This window comes from Phascolarctos cinereus, unplaced genomic scaffold (assembly GCF_003287225.1).
Source record: "Phascolarctos cinereus isolate Bilbo 61053 unplaced genomic scaffold, phaCin_HiC Scaffold_4;HRSCAF=312, whole genome shotgun sequence".
Classification (NCBI taxonomy): Eukaryota; Metazoa; Chordata; class Mammalia; order Diprotodontia; family Phascolarctidae; genus Phascolarctos; species Phascolarctos cinereus.
In genome coordinates this window covers 429847251-429869782 of record NW_027555847.1, presented here as the reverse complement: position 1 = coordinate 429869782, position 22532 = coordinate 429847251, and the positions used below count along the sequence as shown (strand labels likewise).

Here is a 22532-nt window from a genome sequence, read left to right as displayed (position 1 = left end):
ACATGTTGGTATTTTTTTAAACAAAATGTTATTACTTACCCTAAGGACTTAGCCTGATTGTCTGGGGCCTGGATACAACATTCTAAGCATTAACTCTTTTTCTTTCTTTCTTTCTTTCTTTCTTTCTTTCTTTCTTTCTTTTTTCTTTCTTTCTTTCTTTCTTTCTTTCTTTCTTTCTTTCTTTCTTTCTTTCTTTCTTTCTTTCTTTCTCTTCCTTTTTTCTTTCATCACTTTATTTTTAGTTTTCAATCACTTTCAATCACTTCTATAAGCTTTTGAGCTTTAAGTTTTTAAATTTTTCTCCGCCTCCCTCTCCATCTCCCTCCCCAAGACGGTGTGCAATCTGATATGGGCTCTACATATACATTCCTGTTAAAGATATTTTCAGATTGGTCATGTTGTGAGGAAGAATTAAAAATAATAGGAGGAACCACAAGAAAGAGGAAACAAAACAAAATAGGGAAAAAAAAGAGCAAATAGAATGCTTTGATTTGCACTCAAACTCCATAGTTCTTTCTCTGAATGTGGATAGCAATTTCCATCATGTGACTTTTGGAGATGTCTCAGATCCTTGCACGACTGATAAGGGTTAAGTCTATCAAAGTTAATCATTACACAACATGGCTGTTACCGTGTACAATGCTCTCCTGGTTCTGCTCACTTCATACAGCATCAGTCCATACAAGTCTTTCCAGGTTCTTCTGAAGTCCACCTGCTCATCATTTCTTATAGCACAATAGTATTCCATTACATTCATATACCACAGTTTGTTCAGTCATTCCTCAATTGATTGGCATCCTTTCAATTTCCAATTCTTTACCACCAAGGAAAGAACTGCTATGAATATTTTTGTACACATGGGTCCTTTTCCCATTTTTCTGATCTCTTTGGGATACAGCCCTACAAATGTAGTTGTGGGTCAAAGGGTATGCTCAGTTTCATAACCCTCTGGGCATAGTTCCAAATTGCTCTCCAAAATGGCTGGATCAGTTTACAACTCCACCAAGAGTGCATTAGTATTCCAATTTTCCCACATCTTCTCCAACACTTATCATTTCCTGTTTTGTCATGTTAGCCAATCTAATAGGTGTGATATGGTACCTCAGAGTTGTTTTGATTTGCATTTCTCTAATCAATAGTTATTTAGAGCATTTTTTCATATGACTATAGATAACTTTAATTTCTTCATCTGAAAACTGCCTGTTCATATCCTTTCATCATTTATCAATTGGAGAATGACTTGTATTCTTGTAAATATGACTTAGTTCTCTATATATTTTGGAAATGTGGCTCTTATCAGAGACACTGATTGTAAAAATTCTTTCCTAGTTTTCTACTTCCCTCCCAATCTTGGTTGCATTAGCTTTGTTTGTACAAATACTTTTTCAATTTAATGTAATAAAAATTATGTATTTTGCATTTCATAATGTTCTCTTTCTCTAATTTAGTCATAAATTCTTCTGTTCTCCATAAATCTGACAGGTAAACTATTCCTTGCTCTCCTAGTTTGCTTTCACCCTTTATATCTGAATCATGTATCCATTTTGATTTTATATTAGTATAAGGTATAAGGCCTTGGTCTATATCCAATTTCTGCCATACTCTTTTCCAATTTTCCCAGCAGTTGTTTTCAAATAGTAAGTTCATATCCAAGAAGCTAGGATTTGGGAGTTTATCAAATAGTAGATTACAATAGTAATTGACTACTGTGTCTTGCATACCTAACCTAGTCCACCTATCCACTTCTCTATTTATTAGCCAGTACCAATAGCTTTGATGAGTACTGCTTTAAAATACAATTTAAGATCTGGTACAGCAAGGCCAGCATCTCTATTCTTTTCATTAGTTCCCTTGATATTATGGACCTTTTGTTCTTCCAAGTGAATCTTGTTATTATTTTTTCTAGCTCTGTAAAAAATTTTTTGGTAGTTTGATTGGAACGGCATTGAATAAGTAAGTTATTGTAGGTAGAACTGTCTTTTCTATTATATTAGCCCAGCCTACCCATGAAAAACTAATGTTTTTCTCCAATTATATTGATATGACTTTATTTATGTGAAAAGTGTTTTGTAATTGTGTTCATATAATTGTTGGGTATGTTTTGGCAGGCAGATTTCTAAATATTTTATCATGTCTACAGTAACTTTAAATGGAATGTATCTGTCTATCTCTTTTGTTGGGCTTTGTTGGTAATATAGAAATGCCAATGATTTATGTGGATTTATTTTATAACCCGCAACTTTGCTAAAGTTGTTTATTTTTTCAAGTATTTTTTATTTGATTCTCTAGGATTCTCTAAGTATATCATCATATCATCTGCAAAGAGTGATAACTTTGTTTCTTCTTTGCCTATTCTAATGCTTTCAATTTCTTTTTCTTCTTATTGGTAAAGCTAACATTTCTAGTACCATACTGAACAACAGTGGTGATAATGGACATCCTTGTTTCACTCCGATATTATTGGAAAAGCTTTTACTCATCCCCACTACATTTGATGCTTGCTGAGTGTTTTAGGTAAATACTACTTATAATTTTAAGGAAGTCTCCATTTATTCCTGTGCTCTCTAGTGTTTTTAATAGCCATCGGTGTGGGGCAGTTAGGTTGCACTGTAGGACAGAGCACTGGCCCTGGATTCAGGAGGACTGAGTTGAAATCTGGCCTCAGTCACATAACAATTCCTATCTGTGTGACCTTGGGCAAGTCACTTAACTCTATTGCTTAGACAAAAAACAAATAAATAAACAAATAAATAAACAAACAAACAAATAAACAAATGAATGCATAAATAAATAGATAAATAAATAGGAATGGGTGTTGTATTTTGTCAAAAGATTTTTTTCCTACGTCTATTGAGATAATCATTTGTTTTCTGTTAGTTTTGTTGTTGACATGGTCAATTATGCTGATAGTTTTCCTAACATTGAACCATCCCTGAATTCACAGTATAAATCCTACATGGTCATAGTGTATTATTCTTGTGATAAGTTGCTGTAATCTATTTACTAATATTTTATTTAAAAATTTTGCATCCACATTCATTAGTCTATAATTGGTCTATACTTTTCCTTCTCTGTTTTGAGTCTTCCCAGTTTGGATATCTGTACCATATTTGTATCATACATAGATTTTGGTGAGACTCCTTCATCTATTTTCCCAAATAGTCCATATAATATTGGAAATAATTGTTCCTTAAATGTTTGATAGAATATGCTTGTAAATCCACCTGTCCTGGAGATTTTTTCTTAAGGAGTTCAATTTGTTAAATGCTTTTTTGTTGGCTTGTTCAACTACTTTTTCTAAGATGGGGTTATTTAAGTATTTTACTTCCTCTTCTGTTTATCTGCACAATTTATATTTTTGTAAATATTCATCCATTTCATTAAGATTGTCAAATATATTGGAATACAGTTGGGCAAAATAATTCCTAATTATTGTTAATTTCCTCTTCTTTAATGGTGAATTTACTTTTTTTTCATTTTTGATACTAGTAATTTGGTTTTCTTCTTTCTGTTTTTTTAAATGAAATTAACCAAAGTTTTATGTATTTTTTTTCATAAAACCAGTTCTTAGTTTTAAGGAAGTCTCCATTTATTCCTGTTGGTTGGTTGGTTCAATATTTATTATTTATTTATTAGTTCAATATTTTTCTTAATTTCAATTTTATTAATCTCGCCTTTGGTTTTCAGTATTTCTCATTTGATATTTAGTTGGGGATTTTTAATTTGTTCTTTCTCTAGTTTTTTTTAATTGCATGCCCAATTCATTGATCTCCTCTTTCTCTATTTTATTCATGTAAGCATTTAGAGATATAAAACTTCACCTAAGAATTGCTTTCACTGCATCCCATAAGTTTTGGTATGTTATCTCATTGTTGTCATTCTCTTGAATGAAGTTATTGATTGTTTCTATGATTTGTTGTTTGATCCATTCATTCTTTAGGATTAGATTATCTAATTTCCAATTAATTTTCAGTCTGTCATTCCATGGCATATATATATATATATATATATATACATATATATATATATATATATATATATATATATATGTGTGTGGTGTGTGTGTGTGTGTATGTATAGCTACGAATATTTATGTGTGGATAGGTACATATATCTGTGTCTATGTGTATATATGTGTGTGTGTGCATATATATGTATATGTGTGTATATACATATGTTTTATACTGATATTACTTCATTGCCTATGGTACATTTTAGCGAGTTGTAGTTTCCTTTTTTGTCACTTTTAATAAGACATATTTTTGCTTTTACTTTGTCTGAGATAAGGATTACTACTCCTTTTTTTTTACTTCAACTGAAGTATAATATATTCTGCTCTAGCCTTTTACTTTTACCCTGTGTATATCTCTCAGTTTCAAATGAGTCTCTTTCAAAGAACACATTGTAGGATTCTAATTTTTAATCTACTCTGCTATCCACTTATGTTTTATAGGACAATTCATTCTATTCACATTCAGAGTTATGATTATTAACTGTGTCCTTCTCTCCATCCTATTTCCCCCATTTATACTTTTCTCTCTCCTTTCACCCTTTCCCTCCTCCTCAGTGTTTTGCTTAATCTCCACTCCCTTCTATCACCCTCCCTTGTCTTTCCCTTTTCCACTACTAATTCTTCCCTGCCTTCTTTCCTGCATTTTATCCACTGCCTCCCATTTCTTTGCCTTCTCTCCTCTTGCTTCCCTATGGAGTATGATCAGTTTTTATTCCCAACTAAGTTTGTATGTTATTCCTTCTATGAGTCAAATCTGATGACAGTAAATTTCAAACAATGCTCTCCTCACTCCCTTCTTTCTTCCTACTGTAGTAGGTCTTTGCACATCTTGATGTGATGTAATTTATCCTATTCTGCCTCCTCCTTTCCTCTTCTCCCAGTACAAATATTTTCAACCCCTTAATTAATTAATTAATTAATTTTATCCTCACATCAAATTCAACTTATTCATACACTTTCTGTCCATATACACCCACTCTAAATGCCATAATAAAGATATGGTTCCTAAGAGTTACAAGCATCTTCTTCCTATGTAGGAATATAAACAGTTAAACCTTAATGAATAACATTGTTTTTCTTTCCTGTTAACCTTTTTTATGCTTCTCTTCAGTCTTTTATTTGGTAATCAAATTTTTTGTTCAGTTCTTTTTTTTTTTCCTTAATGGGGAGTGATTGAGAATCCCCCATATCTTTGAATGTCCATCATTTCTCCTGAAAGACTATGCATAATTTTGCTGGGTAGTTGATTCTTGATTGTAATCCAAGCTCCTTTGCCTTCTGGAATATCATATTCCTGTCCCTGCGATACTTCAGTGTAGAAGCTTCTAGGTCCTATGTAATCCTGACTGTGGTTCCGTGATATTTAAATTGTTTCTTTCTGGGTGCTTACAATATTTTTTCCTTGACTTGGTAATTCTGAAATGTGGCTGCAATATTCCTTCGAGTTTTCCTTTTGGGATCTCTTTTAGGAGGTGATCACTATATTCTTTAAATGACTATTTTCTTTGATAATGCTTGTAAGATTCTGTCCAGGCTCTGTTTTTCATCATGGCTTTCAGGTAGTCGAATGATTCTTAAATTATCTCTACTGGATCTATTTTCCAGTGCAGTTGTTTTTCCAGTAAAGTGTTTTACATTTTCTTCTATTTTTTTTTCATTCTTCTGATTTTGTTTGATTAATTCTTGATGTCTTATAGAGTCATTAGCTTCCCTTGCCCAATTCTAATTTTTAAGAAACTATTTTCTTTTGTTGGCTTTTCTACTTTCTTTTCCATTTGGCCAATTTTAATTTTTAAGGAGTTCTTTTTTTCTTTGGTCAATTTTTTCCCCTTCCTTTTCCAAGCTGTTGACTGTGTCTTACATACCTCTCATTTCTTTCCCCAATTTTTCTTCTCTTTCTTTTATTTCACTTTTAAAATCCTTCTTGAGCTCTTCCAAAAAGGCTTTTTGGCCTTGAGACCAATTCATATTCCCCTTCAGGTTCTCAGATATAGGTATATTGACAGTGATGTCCTCTTCTGAGTTTGTATTTTGATATTCTCTATCACCATAAAAGTTCTCTATGGTCAGTATTTATGTTTGCTTTTTGCTCGTTATTTTTTTTACCTACTTCCTGGCTTTTAAAGTTGAGCTTTAATGCTGGAGCGCAGGAAATATTGTCTCAAGCTTCTTCTGCTGGGGGCCAGAGGCCTGGTTGCTAGCTTTTGCCTTAGGGACTCCATTGCTTGCCTTTATAGCTGTAGGAGTCTGGCAGCTTACTTGGTTCTGAGCTGGGGTTCTAGTGGTGGTGTCTGGCATGTGCTGAGACTAGGTGGGGTTTTTCTGCATTTCCCTGGTGCTGTACTGAAGTACTGGGAGGTCCAGCATCTGGAAGAAGCCTCCCTGCCATGGCTGCACCAGCACACGTGGCAGTTGTCTGGCCTGGAGTCTGGTGGTTCCCTTGGCTGTGCTTATGCATGTGGGGAATCCTGGTTTTTGTGTTTGACTGCTCCATTGCTCTGAGTTTCAGGATCTCTCCCTGGTTTTTTGAGGTGTAGCCTGCTGCCACTTTGCTGGGATACCTCCTGTCCTAGACTGTGCTTCCCTTTTACCTGAAGGATAAGGGCCTTATTTGCCAATCCTCTAAATCTCCTGGATCAAAAGACTCCTCCATCCAATCTTTTCACTGGTTTTGCTTTTCCATCATCTGTACTGGGGCACTGTTTTATCTGTGTTCAGGAAAAAGAATGAGAAAAGGACAGCAGTTTGCTGCTTACTCCACTATCTTGGTTCCCAGAAGCTTCTTTGTGTTTAAATGAATTGGAGCTGGATTCAATGGTCTATAAGGTTCTTTTTTTCTTTAATTCTGTATTTCTATGTATAAATATTTACTTAATTGATTGATATCAGAACAGTCTACCAATTATTCACATTCCTCAGAAGGTAATGACTATTTTAAAATTTTTGAATCTGTCTTTCTTCAAACAGTTTTCTATCAGTCTCCTTTCCCTCTACTTTTAATGCTACCATGTATTTTAAATCTTTATCATCTCATTTTTGTATACAAACAATAGCATCTAACTGTTCTTCCTATATCTAATCTTTCCTTTAATTTGTTCAGCATACTGCTTACACGTTACCTTTCTAGAAATGCTATCAGGGAGGAGGACATGGTCAGAGCAACACCTCCCAAACAATGGATTATTGTTTCCAGTTAGTAATATAACTGAAACATAACATAAAGAGAAACAATAAAATATTTGTGTGTTAAACCAAGTGCAAAGGATAGTGTTTTTGCTTTTGCTGTTGTTGTCGTTGTTTTGTCATCCCTTTTAAAAATGTAAAGAAGTCTTCAATCAGGCTTCATGGAATTAAGAAATTAGTTTGCCACAGGTCGAAAATCCTAGGAACCCCAGGTGACAATAGAAGACTGGATGGCCATATCTTGAGGTACAATCTGAATAGAAAAAAAAATTCAATTGATGTGACCCTGCTAATCCAGAGGAAAGCCAGCTAAGGGAGAACAATGACTTTGATAAGAGATTGCTCTTTGATTTTTCCCTTGCACTTTAACCTTACCTGAGAGTAAGATAGGGTGGGGTGTATTTCCCTCTCCTTCCAAATTAGCCCTAGAAAGCAAGGATCAAGCAAACCCAGGGAGCTGTACTGAGTGATCTGCATAGCAGAGGTACTGCACATTTGAGGTAGGGGAGCAATGTAAAACATCATAAAAACAGTAAGGCATCCTACTAGTGATAGAGACCTGAGTTATCTTGGCCATATGCATGACTATATGCTAAGATACTGCATTTATGTTCCCACTTTTCACACTAATGCTGTTTTTATTTGTCATGGCATGTACTCCAGTTTTATTGTGAGAATAGTTTGCATCTACTATTCTTACTGTTCCACCTTAGTAAATGCCTTTATTTTGAGTTAATTGCATCTATTGACAGGTTATTACAATTGAGTGCACCGGTGGTGGGGTTTGAAAGCAATTATTTTAGAAGTATGGACTCACAAAGTACATCTGATTTAAGGATAGCCCCAGAAAGGGCATAATACTGTTTCGTTCATCCTGCCTGCCTAGTGCCACTCAAAAATTTTTTTCCCCTGACGGAATAGTTATTAAGCATTTTTCTATGTCAGGCACTGGGGATAATATCAATAAAACAATGCCTCATCTTAAATCACAATTTTTTTTGGGGGGGGAGTGGGGACCATGTTTTCTAATGCTAAAGCCTAATATACAGTAATTTGTACTGTGGATAGAGCACTGGACTTGTAGTCAGGAAGATGTCAGTTCAAATGCTGCATCTGACACAATCTGTATGACAAGTAATTTAACCTTTTTCAACCTGAGTTTCCTCATCTGTAAAATGGGATCTACCTCATGGGGCTGTGGTGAGGATTAAATGAGATAATAAATGGAAAGTTCATTAAAGATCAAAAAGTACATTATAAATGCTGGGTATTCTGATAATGTTTATTTTTCTTGAATCCAGTAGTTCTTATACTTTTTCTGTCATGGACTCCCTTGACAATCTGATGAAGTCTATAGTTCTCTTCTCACAACATTTTGTCAAAATATATATATATATAATTGAAGAAAATACTAAATTTTGTTTAGCAGTTTGTAAAAATAAAATTTTATTTTTCCATCCAAGTTCATGAACTGCCTGATACCTACCTGGTCTGTTCTAGCAAGGTCTGATACTCATCCTGCATAATTACTTTCAATGGCCCTTCTCTAGATTCCCTTTAGACTTTAGCTAGCCAGTTATACTAGCTTCCTTATTAATACCATTATTGTAGCTGATGCAACTATGTAGTACTATGACTACTTCTACCATCCTGAATATCAGATTTATTGACCATTCTGCATACAGAATCAGATAAATTCTGCTTTAATTTAGGTTACACTACAGGAAAATCCTACATGCTGTTGGCTATTGCTTCTACAAAGGATATTTTTAAAGTACCTCATTCTATAATAGCAATGAATAAATTATAAATTAATAATACCCTATAAATGAATTATAATATGATTATATCATAGGAGTAGAATTACTAAAAAATAATTTTGGCTCAGTGAAATATGATGAATGTGCCTGTAACTGTTTTGACCCTACACAGAAATCACATTCGTCAGGTATCAGGCATTGATGTTCATACTGACTCTTTGTAAATTGCCTCCCAGTATTTATTGAATAATGAGTTTCCAAGGCAACCTGTGAAGATGGAGAGGAGACAAGATGAGGCTTATTTTTAGTATGTGCTCCTAATCAGTGCTCTGGGGAAATATTTGCCTGACCCACAATAGCTCCTTTAATGGGTAGAAGATACCAAGAAATGACTTTATTATATTTGAAGTCCAATCATGATATTATAATTTAAGTCCTAAAGACAAGATCTTAAACCTGTACTTAGCATTAAGAATGAAAATATTCACCTTTTTAAACCATTATGCTTCTATTCAATGATTTACTTAAAATGGTTCTGAAAAGTGATTATAGCTTCTCATTATTCCTATCTGATTTACTTGTCAAGAACCACTGGGAGAATATGGAATGTTGTCCCTTATACATTTTTTGGAAAGTTTGCCATGTATTCCTCTTCATTCATCCTGAAGAAAACATTCTTTGAAACATACATTGGCAGCAAAGTTTAACTAGGTTAAGATTTAATCTAAGTAATACAAACAAAACACATTTGAAGTAAGTAAAAGATATTTCAGACAAATACACCAACCGAATGTGTAACTTCGTAATAACAGAGTCTATTTTCATTGTTATTTAAAGTGCTAATTATCTGAAGATTTAACAACATTAGATCTTGTCAAATTTCTCAATGGCTATGAAACCTTGTGAGTTATAATGTAATCACAGCTTTTTAAGTTTAATTCTCATGTAGCATTACAAATCAAACAAAAAGAAGGCAGCAAAGCTAGACACAAACTTGGGCTTAGAAACCTTGGAGAGGATATAACTTGTGTAATACCAAATGCACGTCAAGTGAGCTACTGTAAATTTCCCATGAGAGAATGATTCATTACTCTGAAGAAGCCGATCAGACAGAGTTTGCATTGAGTTATTTCCTCCAGTATCTACATACAATTTATCTTTCATTTACTGGTATTGGTTTGGAATACAATTTATCTGTGTTAGACTTTCTCTGATACTTACCTGGGGTCCTCATCTCCTACTGTTTTAAAAATGCATGTATCTATTTTTGTAAAGAAATTATGGCATAATTAATTTTTGAATAATAATGTACTTGGAGTAATTATAATTACAATTATGCATTAAAATCAATCTAGTATTATTGGAGACTGTATTTATTTGCACATTAAATAGTTTCTTTAAGACCTACTCTTTGGCACATCAACATACTAAACATGAATTCCCCCCCCCCCGAAGTCTGGATAATTTGGGGGGGGGATTGTTTTGTTGTGCAGGAATCCCTTTGGAAACAATGGGCTGATGGCAATCATAGGTGCTCACAGACATTATTAAGCAATATATTTTTGTATCTTCTTATGAAAATTAATCCTTATTAAGAGAAATATCATGAAAAATGAGTCACTAATTACAAAAGCATTGTAACTGAACTGAATTACTCCTAAAGCAAAATGGAATGATTCCATCTCAGAGGATCCATGCTTTATTTGCATCTCTGACACTCATAAGTCTACCAAGCATGAGTAAGTCCAATAAATTTTGTAGATCTTATTTTGTTCATCTGTAAAATGAAGACATTGCAATAGCTGACCTGTAACACAGACTTAACTAGGAAATGTTTATTCCAATTCAAGTATCACAAATCTCAGCAAAACTCAACTAGAGTAGGTATTGTCTTATTTTAATTTTCTTTAAGAACCAATACTAAGCTGTGTTTTTTCTGTGCTTTTGAAGGACTTCAATGGCACAATTAGGTGGTATAGTGGATAGAGAAGAGTACCTGGAGTTAGGAAGAACTGAGTTCAAATCCAGCTTCAGATACTTACTAGCTCTGTGACCATTGGTAAATAACTTAAGATGTATTGACCTCAGTTTCTCCATTTGTAAAATGAAGATAATATTTACACCTTTATTCCAGGGTTGTTATGAGGATCAGTTGAGATAATATTTGTAAAGCATTTAGCACAGTAACTGGCATGTAGTAAACACTATAAAAATGTTAGTTTTCATTATTTTCAGTTCCCTCTAAAAGGTCCATTTCACCTTGCAGAATAATGCATCTTCTCTAAGGTTCAAAACTCTATGATTTAAATTATTCATGAAGTACAGTAATCACATGCAAGGGTCATTTTAATAATACTTTAATTCTTGTTTAGTAACTTTGGTAATTGCTCCTGAGTTAATGCCCAAATTGGATAAAATTAATGTGTTAGGATAAGGATTTAGGGGGATTTTTTGAACTGTGTTTTTTTGAAAAAGATATTTTAGACAAAAGCAAAATAGAAAAAATAATGATGAAATTATATGTGTGTGTGTGTGTATCTTAAACCTCATAGATAAAGGTCTTGTATAAAAGTAATCATAGAATTGACCCAAATTTATATCAAGAGCTATTTACCATTAGATAATTGGTGAGAGGATATGAACAACCTGTTCTAAAAGAACTGCAAACCTTAAATGTTTACTTGAAACCATATTCCAAAATACTAAGAGAAAGAGAAATGCAAATTAAAATAACTCTAAAGTTGAGCCTCACTCTGCAAAACTGGTAAAAATGTCAAAGGCTGATATAATACTATCAGGTTCAACTATTATTACATTCTTCACTAACCCCTCCCTATATACTTTAAGCTAGTCTTGGCAAATAAGAAAAGGAAGTTGTTCCTAAGTGTTGACTGGCTCAGACAGCCAAAGCTGTACTCCCTCTGCTCTTAAAGAATTTTCTTTGTTGACTCACGTCAAGTAGACAGTGACTTTTTGTACAACTAAGAAGATAAAAGAATCATTCATGTAGAACCAGGGTCTTCAGATATGGCCGATAGGACAGGACTCCCAGTCAGCATACCCTGCCCTGATACATTTCAGCAGATGCATTTCTTCTCCGTGACCACCCAAACTAAGTGCTATATCTTTGTTGTGAATTCATTCTTTCCTATGGCTAAGTAAACATTTTATTAGCTGTTGAATGACTGAAGACTGTGTCATTTCATCTGTTATCTGCCCTAACCTTCCTGTGTGCTGGCCTGAATCAACCAGCATTCACCACAGAAAAGAAGAATGTCAGAGTGACTGTGGTAACACTAGCACAATGACACTATTTGTAGAGATATAACAGTATAACAAAGTACCAAGTTCCAATTCAAGTTCAACTAGGCAACAAAAATTATTAAAGTACTGATACCTTCTGCCCCAGCAATCTCATTGCTATGAAAATCAAAGAAGTTAAGGACAGAAACAAAGAATTGAATGCATCAGTAAAATGGAACATTATTATATACTCCAAAGATGAATGAATAATTTACAGAAATGCAGAAAGCTGTATATGAACTTGTGTAGGAAGAAAATAAACAGAACCAAGAGAACACTATGTTCAATTACAATAAGAGTGTAAATAAAGACTGTTGGAAGAAATTGAAGTAATGGGAAAATGATGATGTCCCAGAGAGGGAGGGAACAAGCATTTATTAATCACGTCCTCTGTGCCAGGCACCATTTTAAGCACATTAAAAACATTATCTCATTTGATCCTCGTAACAGTCCTGGGAAATAAATGCTAATATCATCCATGATTTTACAGTTTAGGAAATTGAGGGAAAAAGAAGTAAAGTAACTTTGTCGAGGATCACTTAACCTTAACCTCTAGCAAGCTACTAAGGTTGGCTTTGAACTTAGGTCTTCCTAACTCCAGGCAAATCATTCCAACCTGTAAGCTACTTAGCTTCCTCCAGAGATGATGAAACATACCTACTCCCTTCTGGCAGATAGAGAGAAGACTATTAGGAAATATATTATATGCATGTTCTTAAAATGTACGTAATCAGATATTTTTGCTTAATTGTTTCTGCTCATGATAGCTGCTGGCTCAATAAAGAAGGCATGACATGGTGGAGTTGGGAAAGGACTAAGATGTGAAAAAAAAAGACAATAAACACTTATTTTAAAAAGTTGTGATATCTGATGGTGGTTATTTTTGGAGAGGGCAAGTAAAGTTGCAGGAAGGATTTCTAGATCTTTTTTTATATATATTTTTTAAAATTTTAGCTTCCTTGACAAAAATGCTACTTCTCTCCCTTCTATGCAGAAAATTATCCATTATAAAGAATAAAAAGTAGAAAAAAATCTTCACATTCTGTTAATACCTTGCACAAATGAAATGGATCAACATATAGGGTATTGTGAGTATAGGGTATTATGAGGTTTAATAGATAGAATATTATTTCAACTTTGTAACTTCTGTGTTATCTAAGTCTTTAGCCCCTTTGTTGCATTTAATCAGTTGCTGTGCCCTATTCCCTCTTTAAACCTGTAGATCAACACATTTATTTAAAAACAAGTAATAATATGTAAAACATAATTGATTTCTTTATATATTCTTATCTTGATCACTGTAGTCATTTAATTTTGTTGTTGTTCTGTTGTTCTGAAGGTTTGTAAATCAAAGTATCATCTTGATACATTTTATTTTCAATGTCTTGAACTAAATTCTTTAGTTTAATCCTCTATCATTGGTTAGAAGGCTCTTGTTTACAATCTTTGGGTGTGTCGATCGTGCTTTTAAAAAGTATATGTTCCATGTTTTCTACAGTGTCTAATAAATACAGGTTAATCCTATAGTATTAAAATTGCCTTTCTTTCATTGTGATTTCTTTAAGTTACTTAAAAAATATTTTCTGTTAAAATTATTTAATTTAAGAACTGTGTGCTTTTTTTAAAGGTAGTTGGTGTTAAATGACTTGCCCAGGGTCACACAGCTGATGAGTGTCTAAGGCTAGACTTGTACTCAGGTCCACTTTAGGGACTGTGCTCTATCCACTGTGCCATCTAGCTGTCCTAGCATTATGTACTTTTGAGTTTAAAGTGGGTGTATAAGTATTATTGTATGTGTGTGTATGCAGGAAAAAGTATACTAACATTTTCTCCCTGATGGTTATTTTAAAGTTTCTCAATTGATCATTTTACTGTATCTCTTTCTGCACCATAATATTCATGGAATTTTTAAAAACTAAGACAAATTTCTGAGATACATATAAATGTTCATCTCTTTAGAGATCTTGTCCTCAAGGTCAATCACTTCAGATTTTATAGAATTCATATGCTCATATTCATTGATATTACAGTAGAAATATTTTATAGATATTATGATTGTCTTAACTTCTGAAATATTTGAGGCAAAAATTTTGACCTTCCAACAAATAAATGCATACATAAAAGAAATTGAAGCAATTTCTTCAAACGTCCAATATACTTTGGTTTCAATGGACTGTTTTTATACTGTGAATATATTATTATTATTATTAATGATTCTTACTCTTAATATATATTTAATGTGGATAATATGTGCATCTCTTTATTATTTTTCCAATTTTGGAAATAATGTTAATGCAGTGAAGCATTCAAATTGTTTATATAAAAGTTCATATAGTTATATCAAGTAGAATAAAAGTAGGAATTCAAATAATGATCTAAGTAAATGAAGTACAGCAGATTTTTCCTATGTAAACATATTATTACTTCAATTTTCCTTTTCCACTTGTCTATGAAGTCCTAGAACTACAATTGTAATAATTATTATTAAATGAATTTTTATCAGTTAGTGTTTTAAAGATAATGACAGTTTTGTGCTAAATATTACATTTTTACAAAACATAATCAAATTATACAAGATTACTTCATCATTATAATTTTAAATTCATTAAACCTACTTAATACTAGAAAGATTTTACTCAAAGGTAATGAGAATTAGGTTGAATAAATGCCATATTATGCTGCTATAAACTCGTGAAAATCGTAATAATCAAATTTTGTAAGACCAGACTTTACTATTTACTTATTTTATTCATTTAATAGAAGATAACACATAGCTAAGCAATCTGTAGATTGTGTATCAACAAGCAATTAAATAAAAACACATAACTGCTATGTTTTATTGCGCTTGAGATAATTTAAATCAAAAAGATCTTTAGAATGTTCTAAGTGCGATGTGGAGAGAGATACTCTTACAACCTGGGTAATGTCTTCCGAATTAGCAGAGATAAATTCTAATATTAACATTGAAATGAAACAATTTTCTATTGGCTTGTATAGAAAGAGGCAGGCTAAACATTGGCAAAAATCAGTGAATTCCAGAAAAGATTTGGGGGTTCGTTGCAAGTGCTAAATGGCCTGAGCTAATACTAAGATTTCTAAACATACATAGTTCATAAAATCATGAACTCAAAACTGGAAAGCAATGTATTCGAATCAGTTAGTAAATCAGTCAACAAGAATTTGTCTATCACTATACTAAGCACTGGGCAGCTAGTTGGTGCAGGGCTGGGAGTCAGGAATACTTCCTGAGTTCAAATCTGAACCTCAGACACTTAGTAGCTGTGTAACCATTAGCAAGTCACTTAACCTTGCTTGCCTCAGTTCCTTATCTATAAAATGAGCTGGAGAAGGAAATGGCAAACACTCTTGTATCTTTGCCAATAAAACTCAAAAGTGGGTCACAAAGAGTTGGACATGATTTGAAAATGAGAAATACTTAGCACTAAGAATAAAAAAGAAAGATACAATATTTTAATCCCTAGCCTGAAGGAACTTACATTCTAATAGAGAGAGCAATACGTAAATAATAACATATTGCACAAGTTGAAGGTAATCTCAGAGGAAAGGTACTTTGGAAAATGCAAATTTGAAATATGCGCTACAGAAGGGAAGATGTGAGCTGGGTCTTTATTCAGGGAAGCTAGGAGACAGAAATTAGAGAGGAGAGAACTTTAGACATAGGCTGTGAGTTAAATTTTCTGTGTGGGGAATAGCAAGTAGGCTAAGGTAGATGAAACATAGAATGATTGGAGGGAAGTAAAGTATAAAGCTGTTAGAGGAATCTAGTGGTTTAGTGGAAAAAATTCCAGGGTTGGAGTCAGAAAGACTTGAATTCAAATCTGGCCTCAGAAACTTAAAAGGTGTGTGACCATTGGTGAATCATTTAAGCCTGTTTGCCTCAGTTTCTTCATCTGTAACGAAATGGAAAAGAATATGACTAACCACTTCTGAATCTTTGCCAAGAAATTCCCAAATGAGGTCACAAAGAGTTGGAAGTGACTGGAACTACTGAACAAAAATGTATAAAAATATTGGAAAAGAATAAAGCAGGTAGATTGTCAAAGGTTTCAGGTGTCAAACAAGTGATATATATTTGAGCCTGAAGGTAATAGGGAGACACTCCCTGTAATTTAGTGAGGAGGAAGGTGATACAATTGGACTTGGCTTTGGGAAAATTTCCTTGGAAGATGAATCAAAGATGCATTGCAGTGGGGAGAGATGAGGCAGAGAGACCATACAGAAGGGTATTGTAATAGTCCAAGCATAAAGTGATTACAGCCTGCAGGAGGGTAGAGGCATTGTGAGTGGTAAAAATGTATATCCTTACATAGATATACACATATCTATCTATCTATCTATAGATATAGATATAGATAAGAAATTTTGTAAAGGTAGACACCTTAATTCTTGACAATAGATTTGACAAGTTGAACAAGTGTGAATGAAATTTGAGAATAACATGGAGTTTATGAGCTTGGGTGACTAGGAGGATGGTAGTGCTCTCAACAGTAATAGGGAAGTTTGGAAGAGGAGGAATAATTGGTGGCAAGGAGAGATAATGAGTTCTGTTTCCACCATTTTGAGTTGTCTATGGAATTTCTATATCTATGGGATTTCTGATTTTAGATGCCCCAAATGCAGTTTACCATTAGGGACCTGAGTTTAGGAAAGCGTAAAGTTGTACATTTATGTGTAAACTATGCACAAGGATATATAGATATAAATATAGCTATAGATATATAAGCAAATATATGGATGTGTGTACACATAGTATTGATGTTTATTTGTACATATGTTTTTATAAAGTGAATCTTCTTTGAAATCATAATACAACTCAAAGAAGCTGGTTAGATCACAAAAGAACATGGTATAGAGAAAGAAGAGGATCCATGAAAGACCCTTGGCCACACCCAAGGTTAGTGGGAAAGACCTAGATGAAGATGTAGCAAAGGAGACCATTAAAGGATAGTTAGACATGGAGGAGGATAGCTGAGAAACAGGTTTCATGAAAAACTAGAGAGGAGAAAGAATTCAGGAGGAGATGATAATTGACAGTATCATAGGCTGCGCAGAGGTGCAGAATGAAATTTGAGAAGAAGTAATTAAATTTAAGAGTTAAAAGATTATTGGTAACTTTGAAGAGAAGCAGATTCATTTGAATGAAGAGACTAAAAGCCGTAATGCAAAAGATTTACAAGACAATGAAAGAAGAGGAAGAGGAATCACTGATTGTAGATGACTTCTCAAGGAGTTTATCAGAGAAAGGATGGAAATTGTAAGGGACAATAGGCTGCTGCAGAACATAGGAGGGTTAGTATCAAATGTTCTATAAGCATCTTTCTATAAAATAGGTTTGTCTTATCAAGGAATAGGGCTACCTCATTACTGAGATAAGAGTGAGTAGGGGAAGGTACCTCAGTGATGTGAGATGAGGAGGAGAAGGGAAAGAAAAGCAAGCTCTTGGTGAATGGCTTCATTTTTTTCTAGGTGAAGTACGAGGCAATGTCCTCCTCTGAGAGAAGATAGGGAGGGGGTATTTTGTGAGCTTTGGGCAGTAATTAACAAGTTTGAAATAGTCTCTGTAGCGAGTGAGATATATAATTCATTAGAAAGATGTAAAAGGATTTCTGGGTTGCTATTAAGACGCAGGTGAGATTATATAACATAAATTCATAGGATTCATCACAAAAGCAAAACTGAGTTGAATATTGTCCACACAGTCTGAAGTGTTTAAATGTCTATGATAATTAGAATGAGGAAGCAGTGGTATGATAGATAGCAAGACCTTCAGAGTTGGAGAATTTCTTGGTGAATTGTAAATGAGCTTGCAAAGGACTTATTATGATGAAAAATGCTATCTACCTTCAGAGAAAGAATGCATGAAGTCTGAATACAGATCAAAACATAGTTTTTAAACTTTATTTTACTTTTTTGAGAGGTCTGGGTTCTTTTTTACAACATGGCTAATATGGAGATGTTTTAGATGACTGCACATTTAAAAATGTAGACGAGCAAATGTCTACAAGTGCTTTGTGGAGTCAATCTCTTTAAACAGATACGTTAGCAGTGGGACACTGGGTGAAGAATGGAATTGAAGGAGAAGGGAATAAGGAGGGTGGAGTAAGGACTGGGGTTTGTACAATTAAAACATAATAACTCAGAATCACTGGGGACAGTAGAATATGAAGGAGTGAAAGTATGCTAATTATTAAAGAATGAATTGAAGCAGAGTATTTGTGCCTGTATTCTATTGAAGGAGTCACATGATTACACTGCTCAGGGCCCTCCTTTGAGTTCCACCCTCAAATGCAAATTAAAGCAACTCAGGTTCTACTTCACATTCACCTGATCAGAAAGGATGATTAAAGAAAGCAAAATCATTGATGGACTGAGGGAAAAAAGACATGTTAATACACTGTTGATATATAGTTGAGTTGGTCCAGAATTTCTGGAAACTAATTTGGACTTACTATATTTCTAAAAGTCTAAACTCTTTGTTTAGACCACCATAATTAATTAATAATTAGCATACATTTATCCAGAAATACTACTAAGCATATATCCCAAAGAGATTTAAAAATTGAAACCAAGGAGGTGCTCATCAGTTGGAGAATGTCTGAATAAATTGTGGTATATGAATTTAATGGAATGCTATTCTTTTCTGAGAAAAAATGCAAAGAATGGTTTCAAAGTGACCTGGGAAAACATGTAAGAATGAATGCAAAATAAACTGAGTGGCGCCATGATAATAATTTATACAATTAAAAATACAGAAAAGGAAAAGAACAAGCATTTATTAAGCACTGATTGTGTGCCAGGAACTATGTCATTTGATATACGTTATTTCATTTGATCCTCACAACAGCTCTGGGGGTAAGTACTATTACTATCCCCATTTTAAAATTGATGAAAATAAGGCAGACAGAGGTTAGGTGACTTTCCCAGGGTCACACATCTAGTAAGTATCTGAGGCTAGATTAGAACTCATGTCTTCCAAACTTGAAGCCTAACATTCTATCTTCTTCACCAACTTGTAACGTCACATAGAAAAACAATTTGAAAGACTTAAGCACTCTGATCAATGTAATGAAGGGATGAAGATGAAGGATGCTATTTACCCTGAAAGGAAAATGATAGACCAATGGTTGAGAATGGGATGTATATTTTTGGACATGGTCAATGTGGATATTTATTTTGCTTGACAAAGCAAGCATAACTTGTTATAAGGATTTTGTTTTTTTTTATTTTTTCCTCCACTGCCAAAAAGGGAGGTGAAAGAGATTACAAATATTTGTTAGTTAAAGAAAGCAAGGAACACATTGCAATACTGAAGGAGAAATTTGGCAAGGGTCTTAAACAGAGTGGTGAACTTTTTATTGAAGAGAAGAGGTTATATGTGAAAGATGCTATGGAATTAGAAGTGATTGAGTGACTGAAAATATAGGGATGTTCTACAAGATGAGATGAGTTTTGAAGATGGGTGGGTGTTGAAAGAAAAATTATAAATTTTGTTTTAAAAATGATTAATTTGGGATGCCTATAGGACAATGTGATCAAAATGTTCATTAGGTAGCTGATAATGTTGGACTAGAGCTCAGGAAAAACATGAAAAACTAAATATATAAATCTGGTCATAAACTACATGCCTATGATAATTGAACCCATTGGGAATGATGAGGTCAATAAGCATACAGAGGGGTGTGGGAAAGACCCATATTCATTCTCTATTAAAATAAATTTTATAGATGATGTATATAAAAATAGGTAATCTCTATATTTTTTACTCTCTAGACAAGATTCTAGGGCACTACTATTTCAACTACACACAGAATAAGTATAAAAAAAAGGAAACATGATAGACCTAATTAGTCTGCAATCATCTATGTATTTTGTTTTTTGTTGTTTAGTTCTTTATTTTCCCTATTACATATAAAAATAACTTTCATCATTCATTTTTAAACAGTTCCAGATTCTCTCTATGCCTCATCACCCCCATCATTGGGAAGGCAAGCAATTTGATATATTTTGAATACATATGTGTGTGTGTGTATACAGATGCAAAACATATTTCCATATTAGTCATATTATAAAAAATATGTGCCACAATAAAACCAAACAAAAATTTAAAAAAATTAAAAATATACTTTCATCTGTATTCAGATATCATCAGTTCTTTCTCTGGGGATAGATAGCACTTTTCATCATAAGTCCTTCAGAGTTGTCTTGGATCACTGTATTGCCGAGAATAGATATCCTTCACAATCGGTCATGTTACAATATTGCTATTACTATGTACAATGTTCTCCTGGTTCTACTCATTTCACTTTGCATCAGTTCATGTAAGTCTTTCTAGGGTTTTTCAGAGAGCATCCTGCTCATCATTTCTTATAGTACAATAATATTCCATCATAATTACATACCACAACTTGTTCAGCCATTTCCCAATTGAAGGGGCATCCACTCCATTTTCAATTCTTTGACACCAGAAAAGACCTGCTACAAATATTTTTGTACATATAAGTAGGTCCTTTTCCTCTTTTTTAAAATATTTTTTGAGATACAGACCTAAGTCAAAGGGTATGCATGGTTTTCAAGGCATTTGGGCATAGTTCCAAATTGCTCTGCATAATGGTTGAATCAGTTGAAAACTCTGCTAACAATGCATTACTCTCAAATTTCCCATATCCCCTCCAACATTTCACATTTTCCTTTTCTGTCCCATGAGCCAATGTTATAGGTGTGAGGTAGTATCTCAGAATTGTTTTAATGTATAGTGATTTTTTTTTATCATTTGTCAATTAGGGAGTGACTTTTTTTTTAATTTTGACTCATTGAGAAATGAGGCCTTTATCAGAGAAACTTGTTTTGAAATTTTTTTTTCAGTTATAGCTGTGAACAGTATTTTTCTCCAACCTATTTTGCCCACATCTACTGTATTATCTCTTTCCTTTCACCATGTCCCTCTTCAAAAGTGTTTTGCTTCTGATTACAGCCTCCCCCAATTCACCTCTCTCCTATGAGCCACCTCCCTTCTCTTCTGCTTTTTTCTTTCTACTTGTAGGGTAAAATAGATTTATATATCCATTTGGATGTGTATGTTACTCCTTCTTTGAGATAATTCTGAGGTGAATAAGGTTCAAGCATAAACCTCCACCTCTTCCATTTCCCTCTCTATTATAAAAGATCTTTCTTGCCTCTTTTTTTTTTAACAGTCTCCAAAATATTTTTTTATTGTCTGGATTCTGTACTTTGGTTTTCCTTCTTTTTCTTATACAGTCTTGGTACACTGTAGTCGACAAGTACACAATGAGACCGACCTTTGGTCCAGCTAGGGCGTCTCTTCCACTGGTGGATGGTTTTCCAATATGCTAGTGATTACCTCCTCCGGAAGGATGTTCGACAGGATTCATGGCCACACCCCGAACACGAGGCCAGCAGTTTCTCTTGGCTTTGCATTTGTGGTAGACATGACCTGCCTTAAGGATGGGCTTATCAGTACGACCTCCTCCAGCATCACCACCAACCACAGCTCTGTTTGCAGAGGAGATCACTTTCTTAGAGCCTGAAGGTAGCTTCACCCGTGTTTTCCTGGTTTCAGGGTTGTGGGAAATCACTGTGGTATAGTTTCCAGATGCAGGTGGAAGCTTGCCCCGATCCCCAGGCTTTTCTTCAAGACAGCACACTATGGTCCCTTCAGGCACAATGCCAACCTGGAGGACATTGCCAATGTTGAGCTGAGCTTTCTTACCACGGTACACAAACTGGCCGGTATGGATGCCTTCAGCATTAATGAACGACTCTGTCCTCTTTTTAAATCGGTAAGGATCCCGGAAAGCTACTTTTGCAAGAGGGGCCCCTCGGCCTGGATCATGGATTATGTCCTTTACAATACCCTTAATGTAGACATGCCTCTCGGCGAAGTCCACATCCAGGAGCTTGGCCCCTTTCCTGTGCTTCACGTGAATGCGGAAGACTGAGGCCGCACCCTTTCTCTGATCACGGGCTCGGCCCATCTCCCGCGGTCTGGCTCTGGACTTGCTAGAAAGAGCTTGCCTCTTTTATATGAGATAACTTACCTTATTCTACTTCTCTCTTTCCCTTTCTCCCAATGCATCCCTTTTTCTCATCGCTTAATATTTTAAAGATATTATCCTATCATATTCAACTCATACCAGTGCCCTTTGTCTGTATAAACTCCTTCCAACAACCCTAATTATGAAAAAGTTCTTAAGAATTACAAGTATCATCTTCCTGTGTAAGAATGTAAACATATT

The 22532-nt window shown here is 34.2% G+C and overlaps 1 pseudogene; it reads right to left on the bottom strand.

The window, feature by feature from the left end:
* Window positions 1-21626: 21626 nt before the first annotated feature.
* LOC110217991 (large ribosomal subunit protein uL2 pseudogene) lies at window positions 21627-22271 on the bottom strand (annotated as a pseudogene).
* Between the last annotated feature and the right edge of the window lie 261 nt (window positions 22272-22532).